Raw genomic sequence first — 11,665 nt, forward strand, 5'->3', positions numbered from 1 at the left:
TAAGCTGCAAATGGTAAAGTGAGCTGATTGTATATATATATATATATATATATATATATATATATATATATATATATATATATATATACATAGATAGATAGAAAGATAGATAGACAGATCGATAAATAGGTATTTATTTTAATCAATCATTTCTTATTAAAGCAGATTATTTTTAGCTAGGAATTTCTGATTTGTAATCATTTATGAAAAAAGATTACTTCTCCTAACCAAAAGAAGCAAAGCTGCCTATTACAATACTGTGAATTGATTGAGGGCATGCCCTAACCTCATGAAGGTGAGCACTGTTGAACTGAAGCCAATATGTCCTCGTTAGTATAGTGGTCAGTATCCCCGCCTGTCACGCGGGAGACCGGGGTTCAATTCCCCGACGGGGAGACGATTCCTTTTATTCACACAATTAAATAAAATGATGTACTTAATAACATTGTAAACTATATTTGTCATTATCCTTGTCTATTACGATTGAGATAAACGTTGAATTCAGTGATGGCCAAATTGCTTACAGATGTGTTAACTAAAAGTCAGAATATGCTCTGAATATTTCAATCTGCACAGACCATACCATCAAAAACAATTTACATCTATAATCTAATGGAAATGGAATGAAGCAGTGGGGAATCTTATGCTTCTGCTCAACTCTAGGGGCTAGATTTAGAAGTGGAGTGGATGCTTTTTGTTAGTAGTGACCCCTGGTGGTAAATGGTTATAAGCTGCAAATGGTAAAGTGAGCTGATTGTATATATATATATATATATATACATATACATAGATAGATAGAAAGATAGATAGACAGATCGATAAATAGGTATTTATTTTAATCAATCATTTCTTATTAAAGCAGATTATTTTTGGCTAGGAATTTCTGATTTGTAATCATTTATGAAAAAAGATTGCTTCTCCTAACCAAAAGAAGCAAAGCTGCCTATTACAATACTGTGAATTGATTGAGGGCATGCCCTAACCTCATGGAGGTGAGCACTGTTGAACTGAAGCCAATATGTCCTCGTTAGTATAGTGGTCAGTATCCCCGCCTGTCACGCGGGAGACCGGGGTTCAATTCCCCGACGGGGAGACGATTCCTTTTATTCACACAATTAAATAAAATGATGTACTTAATAACATTGTAAACTATATTTGTCATTATCCTTGTCTATTACGATTGAGATAAACGTTGAATTCAGTGATGGCCAAATTGCTTACAGATGTGTTAACTAAAAGTCAGAATATGCTCTGAATATTTCAATCTGCACAGACCATACCATCAAAAACAATTTACATCTATAATCTAATGGAAATGGAATGAAGCAGTGGGGAATCTTATGCTTCTGCTCAACTCTAGGGGCTAGATTTAGAAGTGGAGTGGATGCTTTTTGTTAGTAGTGACCCCTGGTGGTAAATGGTTATAAGCTGCAAATGGTAAAGTGAGCTGATTGTATATATATATATATATATATATACATATACATAGATAGATAGAAAGATAGATAGACAGATCGATAAATAGGTATTTATTTTAATCAATCATTTCTTATTAAAGCAGATTATTTTTGGCTAGGAATTTCTGATTTGTAATCATTTATGAAAAAAGATTGCTTCTCCTAACCAAAAGAAGCAAAGCTGCCTATTACAATACTGTGAATTGATTGAGGGCATGCCCTAACCTCATGGAGGTGAGCACTGTTGAACTGAAGCCAATATGTCCTCGTTAGTATAGTGGTCAGTCTCCCCGCCTGTCACGCGGGAGACCGGGGTTCAATTCCCCGACGGGGAGACGATTCCTTTTATTCACACAATTAAATAAAATGATGTACTTAATAACATTGTAAACTATATTTGTCATTATCCTTGTCTATTACGATTGAGATAAACGTTGAATTCAGTGATGGCCAAATTGCTTACAGATGTGTTAACTAAAAGTCAGAATATGCTCTGAATATTTCAATCTGCACAGACCATACCATCAAAAACAATTTACATCTATAATCTAATGGAAATGGAATGAAGCAGTGGGGAATCTTATGCTTCTGCTCAACTCTAGGGGCTAGATTTAGAAGTGGAGTGGATGCTTTTTGTTAGTAGTGACCCCTGGTGGTAAATGGTTATAAGCTGCAAATGGTAAAGTGAGCTGATTGTATATATATATATATATATATATATATACATATACATAGATAGATAGAAAGATAGATAGACAGATCGATAAATAGGTATTTATTTTAATCAATCATTTCTTATTAAAGCAGATTATTTTTGGCTAGGAATTTCTGATTTGTAATCATTTATGAAAAAAGATTGCTTCTCCTAACCAAAGGAAGCAAAGCTGCCTATTACAATACTGTGAATAGATTGAGGGCATGCCCTAACCTCATGGAGGTGAGCACTGTTGAACTGAAGCCAATATGTCCTCGTTAGTATAGTGGTCAGTATCCCCGCCTGTCACGCGGGAGACCGGGGTTCAATTCCCCGACGGGGAGACGATTCCTTTTATTCACACAATTAAATAAAATGATGTACTTAATAACATTGTAAACTATATTTGTCATTATCCTTGTCTATTACGATTGAGATAAACGTTGAATTCAGTGATGGCCAAATTGCTTACAGATGTGTTAACTAAAAGTCAGAATATGCTCTGAATATTTCAATCTGCACAGACCATACCATCAAAAACAATTTACATCTATAATCTAATGGAAATGGAATGAAGCAGTGGGGAATCTTATGCTTCTGCTCAACTCTAGGGGCTAGATTTAGAAGTGGAGTGGATGCTTTTTGTTAGTAGTGACCCCTGGTGGTAAATGGTTATAAGCTGCAAATGGTAAAGTGAGCTGATTGTATATATATATATATATATATACATATACATAGATAGATAGAAAGATAGATAGACAGATCGATAAATAGGTATTTATTTTAATCAATCATTTCTTATTAAAGCAGATTATTTTTGGCTAGGAATTTCTGATTTGTAATCATTTATGAAAAAAGATTGCTTCTCCTAACCAAAAGAAGCAAAGCTGCCTATTACAATACTGTGAATTGATTGAGGGCATTCCCTAACCTCATGGAGGTGAGCACTGTTGAACTGAAGCCAATATGTCCTCGTTAGTATAGTGGTCAGTATCCCCGCCTGTCACGCGGCAGACCGGGGTTCAATTCCCCGACGGGGAGACGATTCCTTTTATTCACACAATTAAATAAAATGATGTACTTAATAACATTGTAAACTATATTTGTCATTATCCTTCTCTATTACGATTGAGATAAACGTTGAATTTAGTGATGGCCAAATTGCTTACAGATGTGTTAACTAAAAGTCAGAATATGCTCTGAATATTTCAATCTGCACAGACCATACCATCAAAAACAATTTACATCTGTAATCTAATGGAAAATGGAATGAAGCAGTGGGGAATCTTATGCTTCTGCTCAACTCTAGGGGCTAGATTTAGAAGTGGAGTGGATGCTTTTTGTTAGTAGTGACCCCTGGTGGTAAATGGTTATAAGCTGCAAATGGTAAAGTGAGCTGATTGTATATATATATATATATATATATATATATATATATATATATATATATATACATAGATAGATAGAAAGATAGATAGACAGATCGATAAATAGGTATTTATTTTAATCAATCATTTCTTATTAAAGCAGATTATTTTTGGCTAGGAATTTCTGATTTGTAATCATTTATGAAAAAAGATTGCTTCTCCTAACCAAAAGAAGCAAAGCTGCCTATTACAATACTGTGAATTGATTGAGGGCATGCCCTAACCTCATGGAGGTGAGCACTGTTGAACTGAAGCCAATATGTCCTCGTTAGTATAGTGGTCAGTCTCCCCGCCTGTCACGCGGGAGACCGGGGTTCAATTCCCCGACGGGGAGACGATTCCTTTTATTCACACAATTAAATAAAATGATGTACTTAATAACATTGTAAACTATATTTGTCATTATCCTTGTCTATTACGATTGAGATAAACGTTGAATTCAGTGATGGCCAAATTGCTTACAGATGTGTTAACTAAAAGTCAGAATATGCTCTGAATATTTCAATCTGCACAGACCATACCATCAAAAACAATTTACATCTATAATCTAATGGAAATGGAATGAAGCAGTGGGGAATCTTATGCTTCTGCTCAACTCTAGGGGCTAGATTTAGAAGTGGAGTGGATGCTTTTTGTTAGTAGTGACCCCTGGTGGTAAATGGTTATAAGCTGCAAATGGTAAAGTGAGCTGATTGTATATATATATATATATATATATATATACATATACATAGATAGATAGAAAGATAGATAGACAGATCGATAAATAGGTATTTATTTTAATCAATCATTTCTTATTAAAGCAGATTATTTTTGGCTAGGAATTTCTGATTTGTAATCATTTATGAAAAAAGATTGCTTCTCCTAACCAAAGGAAGCAAAGCTGCCTATTACAATACTGTGAATAGATTGAGGGCATGCCCTAACCTCATGGAGGTGAGCACTGTTGAACTGAAGCCAATATGTCCTCGTTAGTATAGTGGTCAGTATCCCCGCCTGTCACGCGGGAGACCGGGGTTCAATTCCCCGACGGGGAGACGATTCCTTTTATTCACACAATTAAATAAAATGATGTACTTAATAACATTGTAAACTATATTTGTCATTATCCTTGTCTATTACGATTGAGATAAACGTTGAATTCAGTGATGGCCAAATTGCTTACAGATGTGTTAACTAAAAGTCAGAATATGCTCTGAATATTTCAATCTGCACAGACCATACCATCAAAAACAATTTACATCTATAATCTAATGGAAATGGAATGAAGCAGTGGGGAATCTTATGCTTCTGCTCAACTCTAGGGGCTAGATTTAGAAGTGGAGTGGATGCTTTTTGTTAGTAGTGACCCCTGGTGGTAAATGGTTATAAGCTGCAAATGGTAAAGTGAGCTGATTGTATATATATATATATATATATACATATACATAGATAGATAGAAAGATAGATAGACAGATCGATAAATAGGTATTTATTTTAATCAATCATTTCTTATTAAAGCAGATTATTTTTGGCTAGGAATTTCTGATTTGTAATCATTTATGAAAAAAGATTGCTTCTCCTAACCAAAAGAAGCAAAGCTGCCTATTACAATACTGTGAATTGATTGAGGGCATTCCCTAACCTCATGGAGGTGAGCACTGTTGAACTGAAGCCAATATGTCCTCGTTAGTATAGTGGTCAGTATCCCCGCCTGTCACGCGGCAGACCGGGGTTCAATTCCCCGACGGGGAGACGATTCCTTTTATTCACACAATTAAATAAAATGATGTACTTAATAACATTGTAAACTATATTTGTCATTATCCTTCTCTATTACGATTGAGATAAACGTTGAATTTAGTGATGGCCAAATTGCTTACAGATGTGTTAACTAAAAGTCAGAATATGCTCTGAATATTTCAATCTGCACAGACCATACCATCAAAAACAATTTACATCTGTAATCTAATGGAAAATGGAATGAAGCAGTGGGGAATCTTATGCTTCTGCTCAACTCTAGGGGCTAGATTTAGAAGTGGAGTGGATGCTTTTTGTTAGTAGTGACCCCTGGTGGTAAATGGTTATAAGCTGCAAATGGTAAAGTGAGCTGATTGTATATATATATATATATATATATATATATATATATATATATATATATACATAGATAGATAGAAAGATAGATAGACAGATCGATAAATAGGTATTTATTTTAATCAATCATTTCTTATTAAAGCAGATTATTTTTAGCTAGGAATTTCTGATTTGTAATCATTTATGAAAAAAGATTACTTCTCCTAACCAAAAGAAGCAAAGCTGCCTATTACAATACTGTGAATTGATTGAGGGCATGCCCTAACCTCATGAAGGTGAGCACTGTTGAACTGAAGCCAATATGTCCTCGTTAGTATAGTGGTCAGTATCCCCGCCTGTCACGCGGGAGACCGGGGTTCAATTCCCCGACGGGGAGACGATTCCTTTTATTCACACAATTAAATAAAATGATGTACTTAATAACATTGTAAACTATATTTGTCATTATCCTTGTCTATTACGATTGAGATAAACGTTGAATTCAGTGATGGCCAAATTGCTTACAGATGTGTTAACTAAAAGTCAGAATATGCTCTGAATATTTCAATCTGCACAGACCATACCATCAAAAACAATTTACATCTATAATCTAATGGAAATGGAATGAAGCAGTGGGGAATCTTATGCTTCTGCTCAACTCTAGGGGCTAGATTTAGAAGTGGAGTGGATGCTTTTTGTTAGTAGTGACCCCTGGTGGTAAATGGTTATAAGCTGCAAATGGTAAAGTGAGCTGATTGTATATATATATATATATATATACATATACATAGATAGATAGAAAGATAGATAGACAGATCGATAAATAGGTATTTATTTTAATCAATCATTTCTTATTAAAGCAGATTATTTTTGGCTAGGAATTTCTGATTTGTAATCATTTATGAAAAAAGATTGCTTCTCCTAACCAAAAGAAGCAAAGCTGCCTATTACAATACTGTGAATTGATTGAGGGCATGCCCTAACCTCATGGAGGTGAGCACTGTTGAACTGAAGCCAATATGTCCTCGTTAGTATAGTGGTCAGTATCCCCGCCTGTCACGCGGGAGACCGGGGTTCAATTCCCCGACGGGGAGACGATTCCTTTTATTCACACAATTAAATAAAATGATGTACTTAATAACATTGTAAACTATATTTGTCATTATCCTTGTCTATTACGATTGAGATAAACGTTGAATTCAGTGATGGCCAAATTGCTTACAGATGTGTTAACTAAAAGTCAGAATATGCTCTGAATATTTCAATCTGCACAGACCATACCATCAAAAACAATTTACATCTATAATCTAATGGAAATGGAATGAAGCAGTGGGGAATCTTATGCTTCTGCTCAACTCTAGGGGCTAGATTTAGAAGTGGAGTGGATGCTTTTTGTTAGTAGTGACCCCTGGTGGTAAATGGTTATAAGCTGCAAATGGTAAAGTGAGCTGATTGTATATATATATATATATATATACATATACATAGATAGATAGAAAGATAGATAGACAGATCGATAAATAGGTATTTATTTTAATCAATCATTTCTTATTAAAGCAGATTATTTTTGGCTAGGAATTTCTGATTTGTAATCATTTATGAAAAAAGATTGCTTCTCCTAACCAAAAGAAGCAAAGCTGCCTATTACAATACTGTGAATTGATTGAGGGCATGCCCTAACCTCATGGAGGTGAGCACTGTTGAACTGAAGCCAATATGTCCTCGTTAGTATAGTGGTCAGTATCCCCGCCTGTCACGCGGGAGACCGGGGTTCAATTCCCCGACGGGGAGACGATTCCTTTTATTCACACAATTAAATAAAATGATGTACTTAATAACATTGTAAACTATATTTGTCATTATCCTTGTCTATTACGATTGAGATAAACGTTGAATTCAGTGATGGCCAAATTGCTTACAGATGTGTTAACTAAAAGTCAGAATATGCTCTGAATATTTCAATCTGCACAGACCATACCATCAAAAACAATTTACATCTATAATCTAATGGAAATGGAATGAAGCAGTGGGGAATCTTATGCTTCTGCTCAACTCTAGGGGCTAGATTTAGAAGTGGAGTGGATGCTTTTTGTTAGTAGTGACCCCTGGTGGTAAATGGTTATAAGCTGCAAATGGTAAAGTGAGCTGATTGTATATATATATATATATATATACATATACATAGATAGATAGAAAGATAGATAGACAGATCGATAAATAGGTATTTATTTTAATCAATCATTTCTTATTAAAGCAGATTATTTTTGGCTAGGAATTTCTGATTTGTAATCATTTATGAAAAAAGATTGCTTCTCCTAACCAAAAGAAGCAAAGCTGCCTATTACAATACTGTGAATTGATTGAGGGCATGCCCTAACCTCATGGAGGTGAGCACTGTTGAACTGAAGCCAATATGTCCTCGTTAGTATAGTGGTCAGTATCCCCGCCTGTCACGCGGCAGACCGGGGTTCAATTCCCCGACGGGGAGACGATTCCTTTTATTCACACAATTAAATAAAATGATGTACTTAATAACATTGTAAACTATATTTGTCATTATCCTTCTCTATTACGATTGAGATAAACGTTGAATTCAGTGATGGCCAAATTGCTTACAGATGTGTTAACTAAAAGTCAGAATATGCTCTGAATATTTCAATCTGCACAGACCATACCATCAAAAACAATTTACATCTGTAATCTAATGGAAAATGGAATGAAGCAGTGGGGAATCTTATGCTTCTGCTCAACTCTAGGGGCTGGATTTAGAAGTGGAGTGGATGCTTTTTGTTAGTAGTGACCCCTGGTGGTAAATGGTTATAAGCTGCAAATGGTAAAGTGAGCTGATTGTATATATATATATATATATATATATATATATATATACATATACATAGATAGATAGAAAGATAGATAGACAGATCGATAAATAGGTATTTATTTTAATCAATCATTTCTTATTAAAGCAGATTATTTTTAGCTAGGAATTTCTGATTTGTAATCATTTATGAAAAAAGATTGCTTCTCCTAACCAAAGGAAGCAAAGCTGCCTATTACAATACTGTGAATTGATTGAGGGCATGCCCTAACCTCATGGAGGTGAGCACTGTTGAACTGAAGCCAATATGTCCTCGTTAGTATAGTGGTCAGTATCCCCGCCTGTCACGCGGGAGACCGGGGTTCAATTCCCCGACGGGGAGACGATTCCTTTTATTCACACAATTAAATAAAATGATGTACTTAATAACATTGTAAACTATATTTGTCATTATCCTTGTCTATTACGATTGAGATAAACGTTGAATTCAGTGATGGCCAAATTGCTTACAGATGTGTTAACTAAAAGTCAGAATATGCTCTGAATATTTCAATCTGCACAGACCATACCATCAAAAACAATTTACATCTATAATCTAATGGAAATGGAATGAAGCAGTGGGGAATCTTATGCTTCTGCTCAACTCTAGGGGCTAGATTTAGAAGTGGAGTGGATGCTTTTTGTTAGTAGTGACCCCTGGTGGTAAATGGTTATAAGCTGCAAATGGTAAAGTGAGCTGATTGTATATATATATATATATATACATATACATAGATAGATAGAAAGATAGATAGACAGATCGATAAATAGGTATTTATTTTAATCAATCATTTCTTATTAAAGCAGATTATTTTTGGCTAGGAATTTCTGATTTGTAATCATTTATGAAAAAAGATTGCTTCTCCTAACCAAAGGAAGCAAAGCTGCCTATTACAATACTGTGAATTGATTGAGGGCATGCCCTAACCTCATGGAGGTGAGCACTGTTGAACTGAAGCCAATATGTCCTCGTTAGTATAGTGGTCAGTATCCCCGCCTGTCATGCGGGAGACCGGGGTTCAATTCCCCGACGGGGAGACTATTCCTTTTATTCACACAATTAAATAAAATGATGTACTTAATAACATTGTAAACTATATTTGTCATTATCCTTCTCTATTACGATTGAGATAAACGTTGAATTCAGTGATGGCCAAATTGCTTACAGATGTGTTAACTAAAAGTCAGAATATGCTCTGAATATTTCAATCTGCACAGACCATACCATCAAAAACAATTTACATCTATAATCTAATGGAAATGGAATGAAGCAGTGGGGAATCTTATGCTTCTGCTCAACTCTAGGGGCTAGATTTAGAAGTGGAGTGGATGCTTTTTGTTAGTAGTGACCCCTGGTGGTAAATGGTTATAAGCTGCAAATGGTAAAGTGAGCTGATTGTATATATATATATATATATATATATACATATACATAGATAGATAGAAAGATAGATAGACAGATCGATAAATAGGTATTTATTTTAATCAATCATTTCTTATTAAAGCAGATTATTTTTGGCTAGGAATTTCTGATTTGTAATCATTTATGAAAAAAGATTGCTTCTCCTAACCAAAAGAAGCAAAGCTGCCTATTACAATACTGTGAATTGATTGAGGGCATGCCCTAACCTCATGGAGGTGAGCACTGTTGAACTGAAGCCAATATGTCCTCGTTAGTATAGTGGTCAGTATCCCCGCCTGTCACGCGGCAGACCGGGGTTCAATTCCCCGACGGGGAGACGATTCCTTTTATTCACACAATTAAATAAAATGATGTACTTAATAACATTGTAAACTATATTTGTCATTATCCTTCTCTATTACGATTGAGATAAACGTTGAATTTAGTGATGGCCAAATTGCTTACAGATGTGTTAACTAAAAGTCAGAATATGCTCTGAATATTTCAATCTGCACAGACCATACCATCAAAAACAATTTACATCTGTAATCTAATGGAAAATGGAATGAAGCAGTGGGGAATCTTATGCTTCTGCTCAACTCTAGGGGCTAGATTTAGAAGTGGAGTGGATGCTTTTTGTTAGTAGTGACCCCTGGTGGTAAATGGTTATAAGCTGCAAATGGTAAAGTGAGCTGATTGTATATATATATATATATATATATATATATATATATATATATATATATATATACATAGATAGATAGAAAGATAGATAGACAGATCGATAAATAGGTATTTATTTTAATCAATCATTTCTTATTAAAGCAGATTATTTTTAGCTAGGAATTTCTGATTTGTAATCATTTATGAAAAAAGATTACTTCTCCTAACCAAAAGAAGCAAAGCTGCCTATTACAATACTGTGAATTGATTGAGGGCATGCCCTAACCTCATGAAGGTGAGCACTGTTGAACTGAAGCCAATATGTCCTCGTTAGTATAGTGGTCAGTATCCCCGCCTGTCACGCGGGAGACCGGGGTTCAATTCCCCGACGGGGAGACGATTCCTTTTATTCACACAATTAAATAAAATGATGTACTTAATAACATTGTAAACTATATTTGTCATTATCCTTGTCTATTACGATTGAGATAAACGTTGAATTCAGTGATGGCCAAATTGCTTACAGATGTGTTAACTAAAAGTCAGAATATGCTCTGAATATTTCAATCTGCACAGACCATACCATCAAAAACAATTTACATCTATAATCTAATGGAAATGGAATGAAGCAGTGGGGAATCTTATGCTTCTGCTCAACTCTAGGGGCTAGATTTAGAAGTGGAGTGGATGCTTTTTGTTAGTAGTGACCCCTGGTGGTAAATGGTTATAAGCTGCAAATGGTAAAGTGAGCTGATTGTATATACATATATATATATATACATATACATAGATAGATAGAAAGATAGATAGACAGATCGATAAATAGGTATTTATTTTAATCAATCATTTCTTATTAAAGCAGATTATTTTTGGCTAGGAATTTCTGATTTGTAATCATTTATGAAAAAAGATTGCTTCTCCTAACCAAAAGAAGCAAAGCTGCCTATTACAATACTGTGAATTGATTGAGGGCATGCCCTAACCTCATGGAGGTGAGCACTGTTGAACTGAAGCCAATATGTCCTCGTTAGTATAGTGGTCAGTATCCCCGCCTGTCACGCGGGAGACCGGGGTTCAATTCCCCGACGGGGAGACGATTCCTTTTATTCA

The 11,665-nt window shown here is 35.0% G+C and overlaps 10 non-coding genes across 10 annotated transcripts; all 10 read left to right on the plus strand.

The window, feature by feature from the left end:
- The first annotated feature begins 324 nt into the window (after positions 1-324).
- Positions 325-396, plus strand: TRNAD-GUC (transfer RNA aspartic acid (anticodon GUC)). Its single transcript has one exon. It is a non-coding gene; the product is annotated as a tRNA-Asp (tRNA).
- A 625-nt stretch (positions 397-1,021) lies between these two features.
- TRNAD-GUC (transfer RNA aspartic acid (anticodon GUC)) lies at positions 1,022-1,093 on the plus strand. Its single transcript has one exon. It is a non-coding gene; the product is annotated as a tRNA-Asp (tRNA).
- A 1,330-nt stretch (positions 1,094-2,423) lies between these two features.
- On the plus strand, positions 2,424-2,495 carry TRNAD-GUC (transfer RNA aspartic acid (anticodon GUC)). The gene has a single exon. It is a non-coding gene; the product is annotated as a tRNA-Asp (tRNA).
- Positions 2,496-4,543: 2,048 nt separating this feature from the next.
- Positions 4,544-4,615, plus strand: TRNAD-GUC (transfer RNA aspartic acid (anticodon GUC)). The gene has a single exon. It is a non-coding gene; the product is annotated as a tRNA-Asp (tRNA).
- A 1,343-nt stretch (positions 4,616-5,958) lies between these two features.
- TRNAD-GUC (transfer RNA aspartic acid (anticodon GUC)) lies at positions 5,959-6,030 on the plus strand. The gene has a single exon. It is a non-coding gene; the product is annotated as a tRNA-Asp (tRNA).
- Positions 6,031-6,655: 625 nt separating this feature from the next.
- On the plus strand, positions 6,656-6,727 carry TRNAD-GUC (transfer RNA aspartic acid (anticodon GUC)). The gene has a single exon. It is a non-coding gene; the product is annotated as a tRNA-Asp (tRNA).
- Positions 6,728-7,352: 625 nt separating this feature from the next.
- TRNAD-GUC (transfer RNA aspartic acid (anticodon GUC)) lies at positions 7,353-7,424 on the plus strand. The gene has a single exon. It is a non-coding gene; the product is annotated as a tRNA-Asp (tRNA).
- A 1,337-nt stretch (positions 7,425-8,761) lies between these two features.
- Positions 8,762-8,833, plus strand: TRNAD-GUC (transfer RNA aspartic acid (anticodon GUC)). Its single transcript has one exon. It is a non-coding gene; the product is annotated as a tRNA-Asp (tRNA).
- A 2,046-nt stretch (positions 8,834-10,879) lies between these two features.
- On the plus strand, positions 10,880-10,951 carry TRNAD-GUC (transfer RNA aspartic acid (anticodon GUC)). The gene has a single exon. It is a non-coding gene; the product is annotated as a tRNA-Asp (tRNA).
- Positions 10,952-11,576: 625 nt separating this feature from the next.
- TRNAD-GUC (transfer RNA aspartic acid (anticodon GUC)) lies at positions 11,577-11,648 on the plus strand. The gene has a single exon. It is a non-coding gene; the product is annotated as a tRNA-Asp (tRNA).
- Positions 11,649-11,665: the final 17 nt, after the last annotated feature.

The sequence above is a fragment of the Triturus cristatus genome, chromosome 4_1, assembly GCF_964204655.1.
Source record: "Triturus cristatus chromosome 4_1, aTriCri1.1, whole genome shotgun sequence".
Lineage (NCBI taxonomy): Eukaryota > Metazoa > Chordata > Amphibia > Caudata > Salamandridae > Triturus > Triturus cristatus.